At 45.1% G+C, this 19,751-nt stretch overlaps 1 protein-coding gene across 2 annotated transcripts in view; it reads right to left on the bottom strand.

Annotated features, from left to right (window-relative positions):
• hhat (hedgehog acyltransferase) overlaps positions 1–19,751 on the bottom strand; it is a 390,783-nt gene that overhangs the window by 49,114 nt on the left and 321,918 nt on the right. The gene's annotated exons all lie outside the window — the stretch shown is intronic.

Raw genomic sequence — 19,751 nt, 5'->3', positions numbered from 1 at the left:
CCTGGCAGCGGAGGAGCAGGTAGGTCTAGTGGTAAGGGTGGGGTTGGAGGCTAGAGCATGGTTGGGGGAGGAGAGATCGCAGGGGGGCACAACATGGATGCGGCGGGGGGGGTTGGTGATTGCGAAGGATGGGGGGAGATTGTGGAGGTGGGTGGATCAAACAGATCCCAGGGGATTTATAAGATAGCTTGTTGGGCCGGGGTGGGAGTAGGGAGGGGAGCAACCCTGCTTCTCCTGGCCCGCAAGCAGTGCTGTAAAGGAACTTACCTTATGGATCCAGTCCTTCTCTTTTACCTGCCAGGTTAACCGAGGCCAAGGAAACCCAGCCGACATGAGTAAAAAATAGAAAGCATATTAAAATGGAGGCGCACAGCCTCCTTAAAAGCTTTCAATGACTGACTTGCCTCCTGAGATTGGATTAGTTGCAGCCCCCCCGCCCCCCGTCCCACCTCCGTTAAAACCAGGTTCGAGGCAGGTTGGGGTCGGGTTTGAAATTTTTTACATTTTAATTTCCCACCAGACCCAAACCTGCCAATGGGCCAGATTTTGCAGTAGCAGAGCATCTAACAGCATCTGCTGTTAGTTAGACTTGCCCCTGCACCCTTAAGCTCAAACCATTTTCACCCAATAAGTTGCTGAAAGTGCGAGCTGATAACGGCTCAGCGAGGGAAACAGGGCATCTGGGGCCTGAGTGGACAGGGCAAGCAACTGTGTATCTCCTGAACCAATCAGATTCAAGGATTGTGAAATTAACAGCACAAGGACTGAGAAGGAAGTGTAAATTAGAATGGGTAAATTCAATGTCAAATCATGTGCGGAAAGAGAAATCGAGAGAGAGAAAGAAAGATTGGGTTAAGAGACAGAAAGGAAAAGGAAAATAAAATTAAAACATTTAAATGACATTTTTAAAATCTCCAACAATTAATACCTGAAGGAATGAAACTCCACACTTGTAATAGTTAATTTTAAGCGCAGAGAGGTTGATTGTCAGTAATTAACAGGTAAAAGGGTACTTACACTTATAGTAACAAAACTTAACTATCTGTGGCGAGTTTAGTTTGTATCTACCGTGCAAATACAACAACTTAATGACATTCAATGCATTTCAATGGTGAGACAGTAGCAAAATGCCATTTATATGAAGCTAATGGCGGAATGATACAACTCAGACAGCAACTTTTGGATATTGGCATTTAACCATGCATCTGCTCCTCGCCTGAAGTTGCTGTACCATATACACATAAATAATGGTGAGTGCCATTCGCTTCAACATTATTTTGACAGCAAAATCTGGCTCAAAATGATCATATATCTAAAGAGAAAATATTTAGAAGTAGCCAGCACGGATTTCAAAAGGGACAATCGTGCGTGATAAACCTCATAAAATTTGTTGAGAAGGTAGCAAACATGTTAAATGGGGGAAGTGCTGTGGATGCAGTGACTTTCAGAAAGCCTTTGACATGGTACCTCGTGGGAGATTTATAGAGAAGGTTAAGGAGTATGGATTTAGGGGGAGAAGGGCATATGGGAATAAAATATTTAGAAGGGAGGAAACCAATAATGAGTTAAGGGCAGTTTTTTAAGTGTTTGGATGTAGTGATGTCCAACAGGGTTCAGTTCTGGGACCACTTCTGTTCACTGTGTATATCAATAATTTGGATATAAACAGTGGTGCTGAAATTTGCAAGTAATACCAAAACAGGAGGCATAGTTAATTCTTTAAAAAACCAAAGGAAACTGCAAAGGTATATTGATAAGATGGGAAAACAAATGACAGATGAAATTCAATGTTAGTGCGAGGTGATGCATTTTGATTCAAAATATAACAGCAGTAATTATACTCTGAATGAAGTAGGCTCAGTGCTATGGAATAGCAAAGGGATTTAGGGTACAGGTTCACAAGAAATTAAAGGCAGCACCTCAGGCTGATAAGGATGAAAAAAACCGAATGGAATTCAAGTTTTTATTCGAGAATTATAGAATATAAAAGCCAAGAGATGAGTCTATATAAAACATTAATAAGACCTTAGTTGGAGTACTGTGTGCAGTCTTTGGTTCCACATTACAGGAAGGATATTGAGGCTTTAGAGAGAGTACAACACAGGTTCAGTAGGGCACTGCCTTCTGTGAGGAAATGCAAATATGAAGATTAACAATTGTTTCTTTTGTTAGTACAATGCAGATTATGGGGCAATATGATAGAAGTGTTCTAAATTATGAAAGGATGGGACAGGGTAGATAGAAGCAGACTGTTTCCAGTAGTTGAGGGGTCAAGAATAAGGGGCCATAGATAGTAGATTAAATCTAAGAGATTTAAAACAGAGGGTAGTAGAAGCCTCTTTACACAGATTTGCGATGCTGTGGAATTCACTTTGTAGGGTTAGTAGTTGAGGCAGAAACTAACTCAACATTCAAGATTAAATTGGATAGGTGGATGAATGAAAAGGTGACAAAGGATATATGGGATCAGGGTGGGTGAATGTGATTAGAACCTTTTACTCGCATGGAGGGCAAACAGCAACATGGACTGGTTGGGCCGAATGGCCTGTTTCAGTGTTGTAACGTCTATGCTCCTCCTCCATAAAAGATCGAACTACATGCTACTTTATGAAAAAAATGAAAATGCAATAATTAAGTTTATTTTATTACTTTCCACTTGTTAAAATCTCTGTGCCATACACCATCCCTAGCAAGAGGGCAGACAGAGACCTGTAAGTAAATTCCACCAATTCTGCTCAATGCCAACCATTAGAAGGCAATACCTAGAAATTACAGCACGGGGACAGAGCATTCGACCATGTCCACACAAGAAAGTGGCTCAGGTTGACTGGGACTCTGATTTTTAATACAGTGTCCTGTAGCACCTCTTCACAACAGTAAGAATGAGAGCTGGGTCTCACTCTATGAGGAATCTCAGGTGTGAAACCGTGTCCTACTAAACATGCAGGAGCTTCAACCTGCTGGGCTATTATGAGTGCTCCCTCAAAACATGGTCTCAGAGAGGGTGGAAAGGAAGTGGAACTATGGTAGCAACTTTGAAAAGCTGTAGTTGTTACCATAGCAACATGTCAGTGCAATGCAAGATGACAGTGGAATGGAAGTCTGTCAGTACCTTTACAGAATCAGTTTTTGAAGAGTTGCAAAGGAGTGATCTTTACATAGAACCGTTTGCAGGAATGCTTAAAACTTACCAAAACATCCTCTGACCTACTCATATTCTGACGCTATTTTCAATATAACAGATTTCTTTTATAAAGCAAACATTTTTGATTAATAAAGCAGAAATTACTGGCATTGATGTTGCTCTAAAATAGGTAACTGCAGCAGAGGTCCATTAGTGCACTGGCAGACGTGGTCCCATGAGAACTCAGACAGGATGCGTGTCAGTACCAGGACTGTCACACACTGCAATTTGTTGGCCTCAAGTGTAATGAGTAAACTACAATTAGCTCTCAACTGGGTTACTGGGTAGAACGTCATGAGACACCAGAAAATTCCACCTAACAAGGGGATGAAAAATTGATGTGGTTCTTCTTTTAGAAATTCTGCCGGCAGTTATGGCCTTAAAGGAACGGCTGACCCTCTGAACGGAAGAGAGCAGTGTGAAATGAACCACTTAGCCACTGACTCTAATTCTTTCTTATTCCACACGACATTTGCTATGAAAATGCTTATGTGATGAGCCAGTGCTTTTGTGACAGGCAAGCACACTGCAGCTCATAAGCGCAAAGGGCATTCGGCAGGGAATTCCTAATTAATCACGAAGGTCTATCATCAAAATTTAAATAAATTTTCAGGAAGGTGAGTCTATAAAAAAATAAAGCAATTGACAACCTTTCAGCGATTAATCACTGTAAAATAGAGCTTGTAAAATAAATTATTTAAAATAAAGCAGCAAAATGCTTTTATGATTTTGGAATTTATTAACTACCTGCAGAACAGTATAGACTAATGTAAGCCACACCGACCAATGGACTTTCACACTTTAAAAAAAATCCATTTCAGATGGAGATAAGAGAAATGCATATTTAGAGCTATGGATATTCTTGCCATTATATTTCACTATTTAAAAATTAGGCGTAAAGAGTTGGAATAAACGGGTCTTTTTCCGAGTGGCAGGCAGTGACTAGTGGGGTATCGCAGGGATCGGTGCTAGGACCCCAGTTATTCACAATATACATAAATGATCTAGACGAGGGAACTAGATGTAATATCTCCAAGTTTGCAGACGATACAAAGCTGGGTGGGCGTGTGTGCTGTGAGGAGGATGCAGAGAAACTCCAGTATGATTTGGACAGGTTGGGTGATTGGGAAGATGCATGGCAGACGCAGTATAATGTGGAGAAATGCGAGGTTATCCACTTTGGTGGCAAAAACAGGAAGACAGATTATTATCTGAATGGCAATAGATTGGGAAAAGGGGAAGTGCAACGAGACCTGGGTGTCCTTGTGCACCAGTCGCTGAAGGTAAGCATGCAGGTGCAGCAGGCGGTTAAGAAGGCAAATGGTATGTTGGCCTTCATAGCGAGAGGATTCGAGTACAGGAGCAAGGATGTCTTGCTGCAGTTGTACAGGGCCTTGGTGAGACCACACCTTGAGTATTGTGTGCAGTTTTGGTCGCCTTATCTGAGGAAGGATGTTCTTGCCATGGAGGGAGCGCAGCGAAGATTCACCAGACTGATACCTGGGATGGCAGGAATGGCGTATGGAGAGAGATTGGGTCGATTAGGCTTATATTCACTCGAGTTTAGAAGAATGAGAGAGGATCTCATTGAAACTTATAAAATTCTAACAGGACTAGACAGACTAGATGCAGGAAGGATTTTCCCGATGGCGGGGGAGTCCAGAACCAGGGTCACAGTCTAAGGATAAGGGGTAAGCCATTTAGGACTGAGATGAGGAGGAATTTCTTCACCCAGAGAGTGGTGAACCTGTGGAATTCTCTACCACACAAGGCAGTTGAGGAAAATTCATTAAATATATTCAAGGAGTTAGATATATTTCTTAAGGCTAAAGGGATCAAGGGATATGGGGAGAAAGCAGGGACAGGGTACTGAATTTGGATTATCAGCCATGATCTCATTAAATGGCAGAACAGGCTCGAGGGGCCGAATGGCCTACTCCTGCTCCTATCTTCTATGTTTCTCTGTTCCTTAATGGCATAGCTGGATACAGCAGTGTCTAGCTGAGTCATACGCATCAGGTAGGTCTCACATCTAATTCCCATTTTGTGATGTTAACTGATCTCAGACAGGGCAACAGTGCTACAATAGGACTCACACCCCACCCTACCACACCCCCACCTCCCACTCCCGGGTTACTGAGGAGGAAATCAGCCAAGTTTCATGCTATCTACCTCTTGCTGCTAAAAATAATAATGGAGGGCGGGCTTCTGTGAAAGGGTAAGTTAGTTTCTTTATCCTTGGCCCTAATCCTTTTGGCAGCCTTAACAAGCTGGCACAGTGAAAAAAGACAATCCTAGATTTTTCGTGATTTCTCTTTATTTTATATGTGCATCAAAAGCAACATTACCAGTGTTAACATTGGGCCATAATTTGCTGTGGGAGTAAATCTAACAGTGTCTACCATCGGTTACACTTGCCCTTGTACGTTTAGGTTTTTAAATCTTTTGCGTGGCAAGTTGCTGAAAGTGAGTACTGATAATGTCGTAGCGAGGGAAACAGGGACCTGAGTGAACAGAGCCCGCAACTGTGTATCTCCTTAACCAATCAGATTGAAGGATTGTGACATTAACAGCGCAAGGACTGAGAAGGAAGTGTAAATTAAAGTGGGTGAATTTAATGCCAAATCAGGTACAGAAAGATAAATAAAGAGAGGGATTAATTGAAAGAGAAAAAAGAGACAGAAAGGAAAAGTAAAAAGTTTTAAAATGTTTGAAGTTTACACTTTTAAATCTCCAACAACAATTAAAACCTGAAGGAATGAGACGCCACACTTGTAATAGTTAATTTTCAGAAGTTGACTGGCAGTAATTAACACATCACATTGTTAAAAGGGTACTTAGACTGAAATGGACAAGATTTAACTTTAAGTGGCTACTGCGCAAGTACAGCAACTTCATGCCCTTCAATGCACATCATGCCAGTTCTGTCAATGTATTACTTACAAAAATAAAAATGGGAAAAGACTATTTGGTCTGTCAAGCCTGCCCCATGCAGAGATGGTACAGCCTCATGCACTAATGAGCCATTCCTATCCACCCTCAATCATAGAAACTCCTGGGACTGGCAAACAAAAAACAAGAGAAAAAGCACAGAAATACATAGAAATTACAACATGGAAACAGGCTATTCACCCAACCAGTCCATGGTGGTGTTCATCCTACACATGAACAGTATTCCTATGTGTAGTGTCCGTGTGTTGATAAAGACACTGAAGACAGGAGTTGGTTCATAGGTATTTACTAAGCAAAGTCTGGGGGGGGGTTTCTAAAGGATATACACAATACACAGGCTTATATAGCCCAAGTGGCAATTACCGGCATTACGCACACCTGGGGCTCTTAAAGGCACATACACCACAATTCCTCCCCTTTTAGCTAACCAGTACATCATATTTTAAGTAATTATTAATTACATGTTATATGCAAAATAATATACATTGCTGTAATTAATTAATTATAAGTTAGTCTCTCAGGAGGCTTCCTGACTCGGTCCGGATAACGCCTCGGGGGTGTAGTAGTTTCTGGTGGTGTAGTAGGTTCTTCTGGCAAGGCTGATTCGGCTTGAAGGCCAGTGTCGGGTTCATCGGGTTCCAGTATCACCGGATCGGAGGTAGATATGGGTATCTCTACTTCATCGTTAGACGTATAGAGTTGTGGTGTAGGTTGTCCCTTTTCGGATGACTTTATGATTTGGTCAGCATGGCGCCTTATTATGCTTTCTCCGATGTCCACGGTATACATCAGTGGTCCTAGTCGTGTGCAGATAGTTCCAGGCTGCCATTTCTCAGTACGGTAGTCCCGGGCCAAAACTTGTTGACCTATCTGGAAGGTTCTAGTTGGCCTTTCATTCATGCCTTGAAACTGCCGGTTCTCCACGTCCCTTCTGATGTTGGGCTTGACCAAATCCAGCCGGCATCTTAGGTTTCTATTGAAGAACATCATGGCGGGAGTTTGGTTGGTAACCATATGTGTTGCATTCCTGTATGCGAATAAGAAGTTATCCACCTTGTGCTGAAGTTTTATGTCTTCATTACCCATGGCCTTTATGGCCTTCTTGAAGGTCTGGACAAACCTTTCAGCCAATCCATTGGTGGCGGGGTGGTATGGGGCGGACATGTAGTGCTTAACCCCATTGTTTTTTTAAGAACTTTCTGAATTCTTCGGACACAAATTGCGGTCCATTATCAGAACAGATCTGTTCTGGTAGCCCATTCCTGGCAAATATGGTCCTTAATACTGTGATGGTTTTTTCCGTGGTGGTGGAGGACATCTTTATTACCTCCGGCCACTTGGAGTGTGCATCAACCGCGATTAAGAACATTGAGTCCATAAATGGACCAGCAAAGTCGATGTGTACCCTTTGCCATGGAGATGAGGGCCACTCCCATGGATGTAGAGGGGCTTGTGGTGGAGCGTTTTGGACCTTCTGGCATCCTAGGCAGCTCTTGGTCATTTCTTCGATGTCTCCATCGATACCTGGCCACCATACAAACGCCCTGGCTAGGTTCTTCATTTTCACTCCACCCAGATGCCCTTCGTGAAGCTCCTTTAGCACTTTATCCTGGAGTTTGGGTGGAATCACCACTCTGGATCCACACATCAAGGTTCCTCGGCACACTGACAGCTGTTCTCTTCTTTGCGCGAATGCTGGCAACAGTGGTTCGCCATGTGCTGGCCATCCCTTCACCGTTAAATCGTAGACCCGTGAGAGAGTCGGGTCATTTCTTGTCTCCCTTTCAATGGCAGAATTTGTCACTGGTAGACATTCCACTATGGTAGAGTGGAATATCTCTACTGGGTCTACTGTAGGTGTCTCTTCTATCGTTGGCAACGGTAGGCGCGATAAACCGTCAGCATTCCCATGCTGTTTTGACCCTTTGTAGTCTATGTTGTATTGGTGTGCCCCTAGAAAAAGGGACCACCCCTGTAGCCTTTGTGCTGTCATAATGGGAACACCTTTTTTAGGGTTGAATATGGAGATGAGGGGTTGATGGTCAGTCAACAAGGTAAATTTTTGTCCGTGTAGGTAATGGTTGAATTTCTTTACTCCCCATACCAGGCTGAGTGCTTCCCTATCGATTTGGGCATAGTTACGCTCAGCTGAGTTCAATGAGCGTGACGCAAAAGCTATCGGCCGTTCCGAGCCATCAGGGAATTTATGCAATAATACTGCTCCTATGCCGTAAGGGGATGCATCGCACGCCAGTCTGATTGGCAGTGATGGGTTGTAATGAGCCAAAACTTCTTTGGATGTGATTAAGTCTTTGCATTTATGGAAGGCATTTTTGCAGTCTTCGTTCCATTTCCAAATTACTCCCGTTTCTGGCAGTTCATTAAGAGGGTGTAGAAGAGTTGATAAGTTCGGTAAAGATTTGAGATAGTAATTTATTAATCCCAGGAACGACCTTAATTGTGAAACATTTTCAGGTGCTGGGGCTTTTATGACTGCCTCAATTTTTTCAGGTGACTTATGCAACCCTTCCTTATTTATTATGTGGCCACAATATGATATTTGATTTCGGAAAAATTCGCACTTGGGGCGATTTGCTCGTAGGCCCCGTTCTCTCAGCCTAGTGAGCACCTGCTCTAAATTGGCAAGGTGCTCGTTGTCGTTTTCTCCTGTTACAAGGATGTCGTCCAGGTAGCATTGAGTCCCCGGAATCCCTTGGAGGACTTGCTCCATAGCTCTTTGCCAGATAGCTGGAGCGGATGCTACTCCGAAAACCAGTCGATTGTACTGGTACAGACCTTTGTGTGTATTTATCGTGAGATATTTTTTAGAGGCCTCTTCAACCTCCATCTGTAGGTATGCCTGTGTCAAGTCAATTTTGGTGACACGTTTCCCTCCAGATAGTGAGGCGAAAGGATACTGTACCGTGTGAAGGACCGGGTTTACAGTCACCTTGAAGTCTCCACAGATGCAAATTTTTCTCTGTTCTTCAGATCCATCACCCTTCAATGCTTTCTTCATGACTGGGACGATGGGTGTTGCCCACTCGCTCCAATCTATTTTAGATAATACGCCTGCCTTTTCCAAATTCTCCAGCTCTGCCTCGACTGCTGGACGAATTGCGTATGGCACCGGTCTTGCCTTAAAAAACTTGGGAATTGCTGCATCTTCCACTTTTATTGAGGCGGTGATGCCTTTCAAGGTTCCTAGTTCCTGTTGAAACACTTCCTTGGCGTTGGCCAAGATGTCTTTTAATCGTTCAGGTATGACGTCATCATCATTTTTTTCCTTACTGGTCACCGTCAGTGCCTGAATAGAGTGCCAGTCTAAACGTATTTTTCTGATCCATTCACGTCCCAACAGCGGTGGACCACCATCTTGTAGAACGTATAAATACAACTTCTGTATTTCCTTGCCGTTGTATACAACGGGCACCCTTATTTTTCCTTTGGGGTATACTTTCTGCCCCGTATATGTTTTCAAGATAATGGATGTGTCTTTTAAAGGTATATGCGGAAATAGCCACTCATAGTCCCGTCGATTTATGACGGTCAGAGCTGATCCTGTATCTAGTTCCATTTTAACTGGGGACCCTGCTATTGTGAGGGTAACCCAAATGGTCTGGTAATCTTCTTTGGCAATTACATTATGTAATTTGAGAGAGCTTAGTCTCTTGTTCCCGGAGTCGCTATCGCTCTTCTGGTCTTCGGAGCTACTGTCCGTCATCATTTGTACCTTTCTGTGCTTTTCCTTATTGATTCTTTTCCCGTTAGTGGATTTTTTATTTTCAGATCGGCACACACGTGGAATGTGTCCCATCTTTCCGCATCGCCTGCATGCTTTTTCCTTGAACCAGCAGTCCCTCTGGTCATGGGTGGATCTGCCGCAGCGATAACATCTCTCGAAACCCCGTGTCATTTCATGGGTGCCGAAGTCCTGTGGCCTTTGCTGTATCTTTGCAGCTTCTATTGCACTGAAAGCCTTGTCCAGTGTTGAATCTTTCTCAGAAGATACCTTTTTTTGTGTTTCTATACTTGGGGGATCGCAGATGAATTTGTCTCGCAGAGAATCTGCCAGTCCTGCCTCGAATTGGCAGTGTAGGGTATCAACAATCTCCTCAAAATTCTTGTCCATCGGTTCGGCTGGAGTGATTAAGTTTCGTAACAGCTTGTATGTCTTTGCGCCCATTAGATCCAGAAGCACTGAAGCTTTTTTTTCATCTTCTATTCCATTTGCGGTGTAATATACCTCCACTCTTTCCACATATGTGGTCCAATCCTCTATCTCGTTATCAAAAACATCAATATTGCCAAAATTAGGCTCTCTTTCGCTATCAAAAGCATCAATATTGTCAGACTTAGGCATTTCAGCAAAGATATGGCGCTTCCCGCGCTTTTTTTTCTTTTCTGTAGCAAGGATATGGCACTTCCCGCGCTTTCCCGCCGCTGCTGCCGATAACAACGCTATTTACTGCGGTTTCCGTTCTCTTTATTTAAAAAAAAAAATTTACTGTTGGAGACTCGTTCCCGCCGGAGGTCTGAACGCTGACCTGCTTGCCGTGCCGGCCGTCTCCCGAGTGCTCCCTCCCAGTCCGTTATTGCTTGCCTCCGATTTCGCTGCCTGTCTCAGCTGTAGAGCCCGCCGCTGGAGCCCCAGCCTGACGCCCAGGAAGGATTAGCACAGTACCTGCCACCAGCTTGGCCAGCTGGTGAAACCACAGCTTTTCTCACTTCCTTGAGTCTTCTGGACGCCGGAGGAATCGATGTCCTTGAGGTGCTGCCGAATTGCAGGTAAGTCCGTTTCCACTTCGTGGCCACTGTAGTGTCCGTGTGTTGATAAAGACACTGAAGACAGGAGTTGGTTCATAGGTATTTACTAAGCAAAGTCTGGGGGGAGTTTCTAAAGGATATACACAATACACAGGCTTATATAGCCCAAGTGGCAATTACCGGCATTACGCACACCTGGGGCTCTTAAAGGCACATACACCACACTATGTGTCCACTCTGTTCCTATATGCCTTTAACCCCATTTTCTTCATAAGAACATAAGAAATAGGAGCAAGGGTAGGCCATTTGGCCCTTCGAGCCTTCTCCGCCATTCAAGAAGATCATGGCTGATCTTCTACCTCATCTCCACTTTCGAACGTATTCTTAAGTTGTGGCATGGTCTCTGCTTCAATCATTAACTCCTCAGCCTCACAAACCTCTGTGAAAGAAAGTTTTCCTGCTCTGTCCTGAATCTCTTATATTTACTCATATATATTTATGACTAACTTTTACCGCTGCACAATAGAGAGCATCCTGACGAACTGTATCACAGTATGGTATGGCAGCTGTAGCTACTATGACCGGAAAGCCCTGCAACGGGTAGTCAAAACTGCCCAACGCATTACCGGCACCCGGCTACCGACCATAGAGCACATATACCAGAAACGCTGTTTACGGAGGTCACGGTCCATCATCAAAGACCCTACCCACCCCAGCCACAGTCTGTTCGCCCTCCTGCCATCTGGGAGATGCTACAGATGCATTCGCACCCGTACGACCAGATTTAGGAACAGCTTCTTTCCCAGGGCTGTCATCCTACTGAACTCCACAAATAAACTCTAAAGCCTGCACATCTGCCAATGCACTTTATTATGGTTATGCTTATGTTAATGTATTACAAGCCAAATGTATGTTGAATGTTTAAATGTCTTAATCTAAATGTAAACTCTCGGGAGCCGCAAGCCTACATTTCGTTGTACTGCACTTGTGCACTAACAATGACAATAAAAGTTGATTTGATTTGATTTGATATGTCCCCTCATCCTGGGCCCTGCAATCAATGGAAGCAGTCTATTTCTATCTACTCTGTCCCATTCCTTCATAATTTTAAACATTTCTGTCAACTCACCCCTTCATCTCTTCTGTTCTAATGAAAACACAATTTTTAAAGTATTTCTTCATATTTGTATTTCCTCATACCAGGGAGCATCCGAGTGAATTGGCGCTGTACGTTCAACATCCTTCCTATAGTGTGGAGCCCAAAACTGCACACAGCACTCAAACTGTGGTTTTACTAAGGCTTTATTTATGATTGACTTTTATATTCTATGGGGGAAAAATTCGGTATCGACCATTTTGGGGTGCAAATTCAAGCGCTACACACTTCTCTTAGGGCACTAACGTCAGGGAACAGGGCAGTTCCTCAGAGCACTACCAATTACCTTGTACTCAGACACACTGGTGCCTTCCAGTTCTTAAAGGGGAGGGTCCATCCTGCTGCACAGTCTCACCCTGATCATTGCTGCGTTTGACCTGGGCCTGCAAGGAGGTGCAAATCTTCAACAATGATTATCATGGCTGCTCAGAGGCCCAGGGAGAGAGCTTGCCGGTTTAGCGACCAGGCCTTGGTGGCTCTGGTTGTGGCTGTGGAACGCCGATAGGCAGTGCTGTTTCCAGACACTGGCAGGAGGCCATTGCCCCGGAAGTTCACAAGGGTGTGGAAGGAGGTTGCCCATTACGTATTGTCCAGGAGCCTGGTCCAAAGGACTCATACGCAGTGCCGCAAGATGTTCAACGACCTCACTCGGGTGGCCAGGGTGAGTATATGCTTGAAATACCTCTACATCCCATCTCAACCTCACTCTGTGCACAGACGGTATAAAGTGCCTAATCCCCAACACTCACCCAACAACTACACCCATCTACTAAAAGTCACATCCACATCTCACATCTTGCAGACATTAACGGCTATTCAAACACATGGCTGCACACTCACTCACACATTGTCCTTTTTCTTGCAGGCCAAACTTTCTCATAATAGCAACAACGCACGGGATGAGGTCAGGCAGAGCTGCACCCCCTCACACAGCTGGAGGAGCGAGTTCACAGACTAATCGCGAGCCATGTCATGGGCACTGTGGCAGTTGGAGATGTCGACCCCCTTGGGGACAGCAACGGAATGTTTATCATCTCTCTCTCCTCTCTCATACCACTTCCCCCTCACAACACGAGCCTTTCCCACTTTCCATCTAACTATACTGTCTCCATTCCTTGCTCCCTTCCTGACCCCTGCCCTCACATTAAAGCCACTCTTGTATCTTCCTGTTTTCAGATAGTGAGCCACCATCTGACCAGCCTGTCCCTCAGCCTCCCAGTGACAGCGACGCGGGAGAGGAGGAGGAACACCAAGCCGGAGCCTCACCGCCTGCGTCTCCCGAGGGCGAGACATCGGATACTGGGGCCATGCAGTCACTGGAGGGGAGCAGAGGAAATGGCTCTGATCACAGAATCACAGAAACCCCACAGTGCAGATAGAGGCCATTTCAGCCCATCGAGCCTGCACCGACACATATCCCACCCGATCTTCGTAACCCCTACACCAACACATATCCCACCCTATCCCCGTAACCCCACGTATTTAATCCCCCTAACACTAAGGGTCAATTTATCATAGCCAATCAACCTAACCCGCACATCTTTGGACTGTGGGAGGAAACCGGAGCACCCGGAGGAAACCCACGCAAACACGGGGAGAATGTGCAAACTCCACACAGACAGTCATCCGAGGCCGGATTCGAACCCGGGTCTCTGGCGGTGTGAGGCAACAGTGCTAACCACTATGCCACCGTGCTGCCTGATGTGGGTGAAGCTCCTGGACCCAAGGGCTGCAGCAACGCCATGGGAGAAGGGAAGCTCAGGAGCCGTCTCCCCGGAGGGTGAGTGCGCACATGAGTTCTGCTGCACAGGACTTGGATGAGGACCTCGATATCGCGGCGATGAATACTCAGGTGATGAGCATGCACACTGAGCTCATGGGTGCAATGGCAAGGGTGCCCGACAGCATGGATGTACTGGCTAGAAGCGTGGAGAAGTCCGCCACCAGCACAGCTGTCATCTGTGCACAAACCCTTGAACCCATCTTTGCCTTGTTGCAGAGGATGGTTGAATTGCAGAGAGACCGTGGGGACCCAGACCCCATGCCGCGTGTAATGGGTGAGGTGGCAGCATCTACTGCAGCAGAGGCCGACGCAACGCAACGGCTTAGTGCTGGAATCGAGTCATTGGTTGCTGCCATCCAATCTCAGACTGCTCTGATGCACTCTCAGATTGATGCCACGCAAGCGCTGACTACTGCCATCATCGCTGGGTCGCCCACAGTCCACCAGAGATCTCACGGTGCCACAGCAGGCCAGCAATCTGTGCTCGAGCAGATTGCTCTGGATGCTGAGGTTCTGTCCCAGGGGAGTGGCAGTGTGTCGGTCGAGCAGGAAGGTGCTGTCCTCTCTCAGGATGAGAGCATTCCTGCTGCCACCACTGCCACTCTATCATTGCACTTGCCACAGCCTGTAACACAGCCAGCCCAGACTGCTGCCGCCCATGCAGAGTTGGTGCAGTCTGCAGCCGGGTCCTCCAGGCCCAGAGCTGGTCGAGGGCGTCCTTCAAGGCCATCTGCAGTCTCTGGATCCAACATTCAGCAGCCTTCCGCCAGCCTTGCTGCAACCACTGAGGCCACATTATGGAGGAGCAGTAGGGTTAGAAGAGAGAAGTGCGATGGGGAGGGTGATCATTGAAGAAGGCCAAATAACTAAGATTTTTCTAACATATGGGGGGAGTGTTTGTACCAAAGTTGGATGAGTATGTAAATATATTGTTCACTCTGTTAAGACTTATTTTGACGTGGTAAGAACCAGTTTTGTTTGTTAATGAATTGTTGAGTTTGTTTGGTATTGGTACAGTTGTTCAGAAAAATAATTTTTTTTATTGAAACATTACAAATTTCTTCACGTTACTCATTGGAACTTTGCCCGATAATAGGGGCTGCAGGATTGCTGTAATGATGTGCTTGCTGATCCCAAAAGCCATCTTCTCTGTCATTCATCAGAAGCGCTGTCTTATGAGGCGTTCACGAACAGCCCTTGCAGAAGCAACATTGAGTGCCTCCCTTCCACGTTGTTGCTGCTCATCCTCCTCTTCATCCTCCGCCTCCTCCTGAGGTGGTCCACCAATCCCTGGTGCAATGGCTGGGTCCTCCTAATTGCGAGGTTGTGCAGCATACAGCACACAACAATGAAAACCAATACTTGATCGGGGGAGTACTGCAGGGCTCCGCCAGAGTGTTCAAGACACCGGAACCGTTGCTTCAGCACGCCGATCGTCTGTTCAATGAGGTTCCTACTGGCGCTATGGCTGTCATTATATGCGAGCTCAGCAGGAGTGTTGGAGTTACGGAGCGGTGTCATCAGCCAGGTGCAGAGTGGATAACCCTTGTCCCCAAGGAGCCACGAGGTTGATGCGGTGCTTGGAACAGGTCATAGAGTCATAGAGTAATACAGCACGGATAGAGGCCCTTCGGCCCATCGTGTCCGCGCCGGCCATCAAGCCCTGTCTAATCTAATCCCATATTCCAGCATTTGGCCCGTAGCCTTGTATGCTATGGCATTTCAAGTGCTCATCCAAATGCTTCTTAAATGTTGTGAGGGTTTCTGCCTCCACAACCCTTTCAGGCAGTGAGTTCCAGACTCCAACCACCCTCTGGGTGAAAAAGTTCTTTCTCAAATCCCCTCTAAACCTCCCGCCCTTTACCTTGAATCTATGCCCCCTAGTTATTGACCCCTCTACTAAGGGAAAAAGCTCCTCAGCATCCATCCTATCTATGCCCCTCATAATTTTGTACACCTCAATCATGTCCCCCCTCAGCCTCCTCTGCTCCAAGGAAAACAAACCCAATCTGCCCAGTCTCTCTTCATAGCTGAAGCGCTCCAGCCCTGGTAACATCCTGGTGAACCTCCTCTGCACCCTCTCTAACGCGATCACATCCTTACATCCAGTCTGGTGCAGGATGAATGCATCATGGCTGCTGCCAGGATAGCGGGCATTGACTGCGCTGTCTGTGGTCGCACACCAACTGGACATTCAGAGAGTGGAAGCCTTTGCGGTTGCGGAAAACCTCTGCATTTTCATGAGGTGTCTGCAATGCCACATGCGTGCAGTCAATGGCGCCCTGAACCATGGGGAAGCCCGCTATCCTAGCGAAGCCACATGCGCGTTCATGCTGTTTGTCTCTAGTGTCATGGGGAATGAAATGTACTCCCTTCTCCTTTTGCAGAGAGCATTTGTGACCTCCCGGATGCAACAATGGACAGCGATCTGGGAGATGTTCGCTATATCCCCTGTTGAAGCCTGGAAGGAGCCGCTGGCGTAGAAATTGAGAGCCACTGTCACCTTCACTGCCATCGACAGAGCTGTCCATGTCCTGAGCTGAGGCTGGAGCTCTGGCTGCAGGAGGTGACAGAGCTCTGTGACCACCTCCTTGCTAAAACACAGATGAATGTATGAGAATTGCTCCCAGAATACCCTGGGAGGATAAGATCTCCTGTGCAGAGCCCTGTTGGCCCTCCTCCACTCTCTCTCTCCGCCTCCACTGCTTCCGACGGTGAAGCTGGAGAACGAGGCCCCGTGCTAGTACAGCCCCCATTAAATCTTCGGAATAAAGCTTACAGAAATGGGAACCTGAAAAGTCTTGCTGACGAACAAATCTCCTTCAAGTAGGATAGCGTTAAATGTCTCCAGGCGCCTCTCTCAACCTGCGTATGCAGAATTGATTGCCGACAGGAAAAAGCAGGAAGCGCACACCTTTAAATAGCGCTCCCCAGCTCCCAGCCGACTGCAAACCGTCCCCCTCTACCTGTCATTCCTAACGCCAGGCGCTGAGGTAGGGGGCGAGAGTCAATTTCAGGTCTGGGGTGATGCGCGCTTGGACGACATCATAATCTCCGGGCGAAGGAGATCGTGGTCGTAGTGTTTAGCGCCACCACAAACCGCCAGGTCAATTTTGCAGGCGGCTCTAAAATCAGCGCGCTCGAGCGGTAAGTCGTTAGCGTCCCCAGAGGCACTAACCAACCGAATTTTCCCCCCTATACCTCTTGCCATAAAACACAGTAATTCATTTGAATTTTTATGGCCTAATCCCCTTGTGGTGTTGCTTTAATGTCTTGTGAACCAGAATCCCCAAATAACTCTGCTTTTCCACGTCACCAAACCATCCCGATTCAAAGTATAATTATTCTTATTTTGTTAAAAACCAAGTGCACCACATCACATTTAATGACATTGAATTCCTTCTGCCACTTTTTTTTTACCAATCCACCATCTTAGCAGCTTCCTATGGTCCTCAGAAATATTTACTATGGTTCCTATTTTAGTGTTATCTGCAAATTTAGACACCATTAATTCTTGCACTATGTTCACATTATTGATACACACAGTGGTGTCTTGGAACAGAATCCTGGGGGACACTGCTACACGCTTCGAACCAATGTGAGAAACTGCCCTTTACTCCTACTCTTAGGAAACAGTTTCTAATCTAATTTTCTGCCCTCTCCTAGTTCCATAGCTCTTAATCTTCTCCAATTGTCTCCTGCATGGTACCTTGTCAAAGGCTTTCTAAAAGTTCATGTACCTGTACATCATAATGTTTACTTCTGAAATCCATGTTAGCTGCTTCTACTTAATTTATCTTCATCTAAATATTTAGTAATTTCAACTTTAATTAAAAATGCCAAAATTTTCCCTGTCCCAGATATTAAACTAACTGGCCTATAATTACCTGTTAGCTCTGTCTCCCTTTTTGAAAATGGCTATTATATTGGCCATTCTCCAATCTTTTGGCATACATCTGCCCTCAATAGAACCCTGAAATATAATATTTAGGGCCTCTGCTAACTTCTTTCCCCATTTCTCTCAGGATCCCTGGATGTATCCCATTAGGTGCTGCTTTAGTTTAAACTAACTTCTCCAATAGTTTCCTTTTTTATTATAATATCTCTCTTTTAACCAAATTAGGATATACCCGCTCTCCAAGATCCATCTCTATTGTAAACACTGAAATGAAGTATTTGTTTAGTATCCTTGTTAATTATTTTTTAATCCTCTGCTAACTCACCAGCTTCTCCTCTCAGGGATCCGAACTTACATTTAACAATTCTCTTTTTATTGATATATCTGTAAAATACTTTACTGATTAAAAAATATAAATTTTGAGATTATTCCCTCACAGTCCTTTGCTTTCCAGCTCCCTCTCTTATCCTCTTTTCTAATTTTCTTGTATTCTCTCATTTCTATCGCAACTATAGGCCTCATATGTCCTCATTTTCAATTTTAGTTTGTTTCTGACCTCTTTATTTATCTATGGCATCCTGAAACTTCAGGTAGTCGCCATTTTTAAGGATTTATTCTATACCATTGCAGTCTCCTGTTTAAAAATATTCCAATGTTGGTCTAAAAGCCCGGTCCTCATTCTTCTAAAATCTGCCCTATTCGAATCTGATGCCCCTGTTGTTTACTAATTTCCCCCCTTTCTTTTAAACCTCATCACATTATGGTCACAACTCCCCAGATGTTCACCCATATTAAACTCATCTATCTGATCTATTCTGTTACTCAGAACTAGATTGAGTAACGCCACGCCTCTTATAGGCATACAAACATACTGCTCGAGGAAGCAGCCCTGCACACATTTTAGGAATTCCATCCCTTTTCTCCATTTACTTCCTCCCACCCAATCAATGAGTGGGTAATTAAAATATCCTAGAACAATAATTTTGTTGTTCCTACTCATTTTCCTGTTCCGAGTACAGATTTCCTGTTCCAATTCTTTAGTACAATCCCATTAATGTAACAAACATTTTTTTTAAATCGTTGACCAATGCCTCTGTCAGAGCCTCTATTTTGTGTTCACACATCCTCTTAACAGCATGTATTCTCTCCATCAACAATATTGTCACTTCTTGCTCATTTTTTTTTTTACTATTTTGCCCCTCCTAAAATTAGTACAACCCAATATATTAATATTCTACTCCAGCCCACTTTGCAGCTCTGTTAATGCTATTAATTATCGGGAACACCGTTCCATGTCATAATATGTAATAACAATACTTGTATTTATATGAAACCTCAGCATATTGAGATTTTTCAAAAAGCTTCACACAATTAATTACTTTTAGGTCACGATGACTGTTGGTATGCAATGCATTCTGCTTGACTGTGTCAGATCCTTGTGTTAGACTGGAGTCGACACAACGTTAATCATCAACGGTCTTCCTCTGGCCGGGACAGAAAAGAACAGCAATGTGACAACAGATTTGGCATAAGAGGCATGCAAGGGCAAAACTGATTGATTTACTATGATTTTCTGTCACATGGGGCAATCACATGAAAGACACTGCATCCTACCAATGTGTAGCATAGTGCTTCAGTTCACTAATAGCAACACAGCCACCTGCTCAATGGCCTGGATTTTTCTGTTAGCAGCGAAGCAACGGCACTTGCCGTTCACCTCGCCGACAGGTGCCCACAAAGTTTTGACGGGCTTTAGAGCAGAGACTTCCTGTGTCTCTTTCAGCATCATCTCTGGAGATCTGTGGTGTCCGTCGACAGGGCAAGAAACAGTGAGGTTCTTCAATCAAATCAGATTGAAGAATTTTCACTGAGACACACGGGGAAGAATTAGTGTCACTGGCAACTCGAGTTAACGGCCGCCAAAAATGACCACAGTGCTAACATTGAACAATTGGCTCTGGAGGTTGGCGATGTGGAGCGCAGCGCTAACTTACTGTGCAACGTCCTCCTG

This window comes from Somniosus microcephalus, chromosome 3 (genome assembly GCF_052327205.1).
Source record: "Somniosus microcephalus isolate GS21.2 chromosome 3, FLI_Smic_1.0, whole genome shotgun sequence".
Classification (NCBI taxonomy): Eukaryota; Metazoa; Chordata; class Chondrichthyes; order Squaliformes; family Somniosidae; genus Somniosus; species Somniosus microcephalus.
This window is presented reverse-complemented; position numbering and strand designations above follow the sequence as displayed.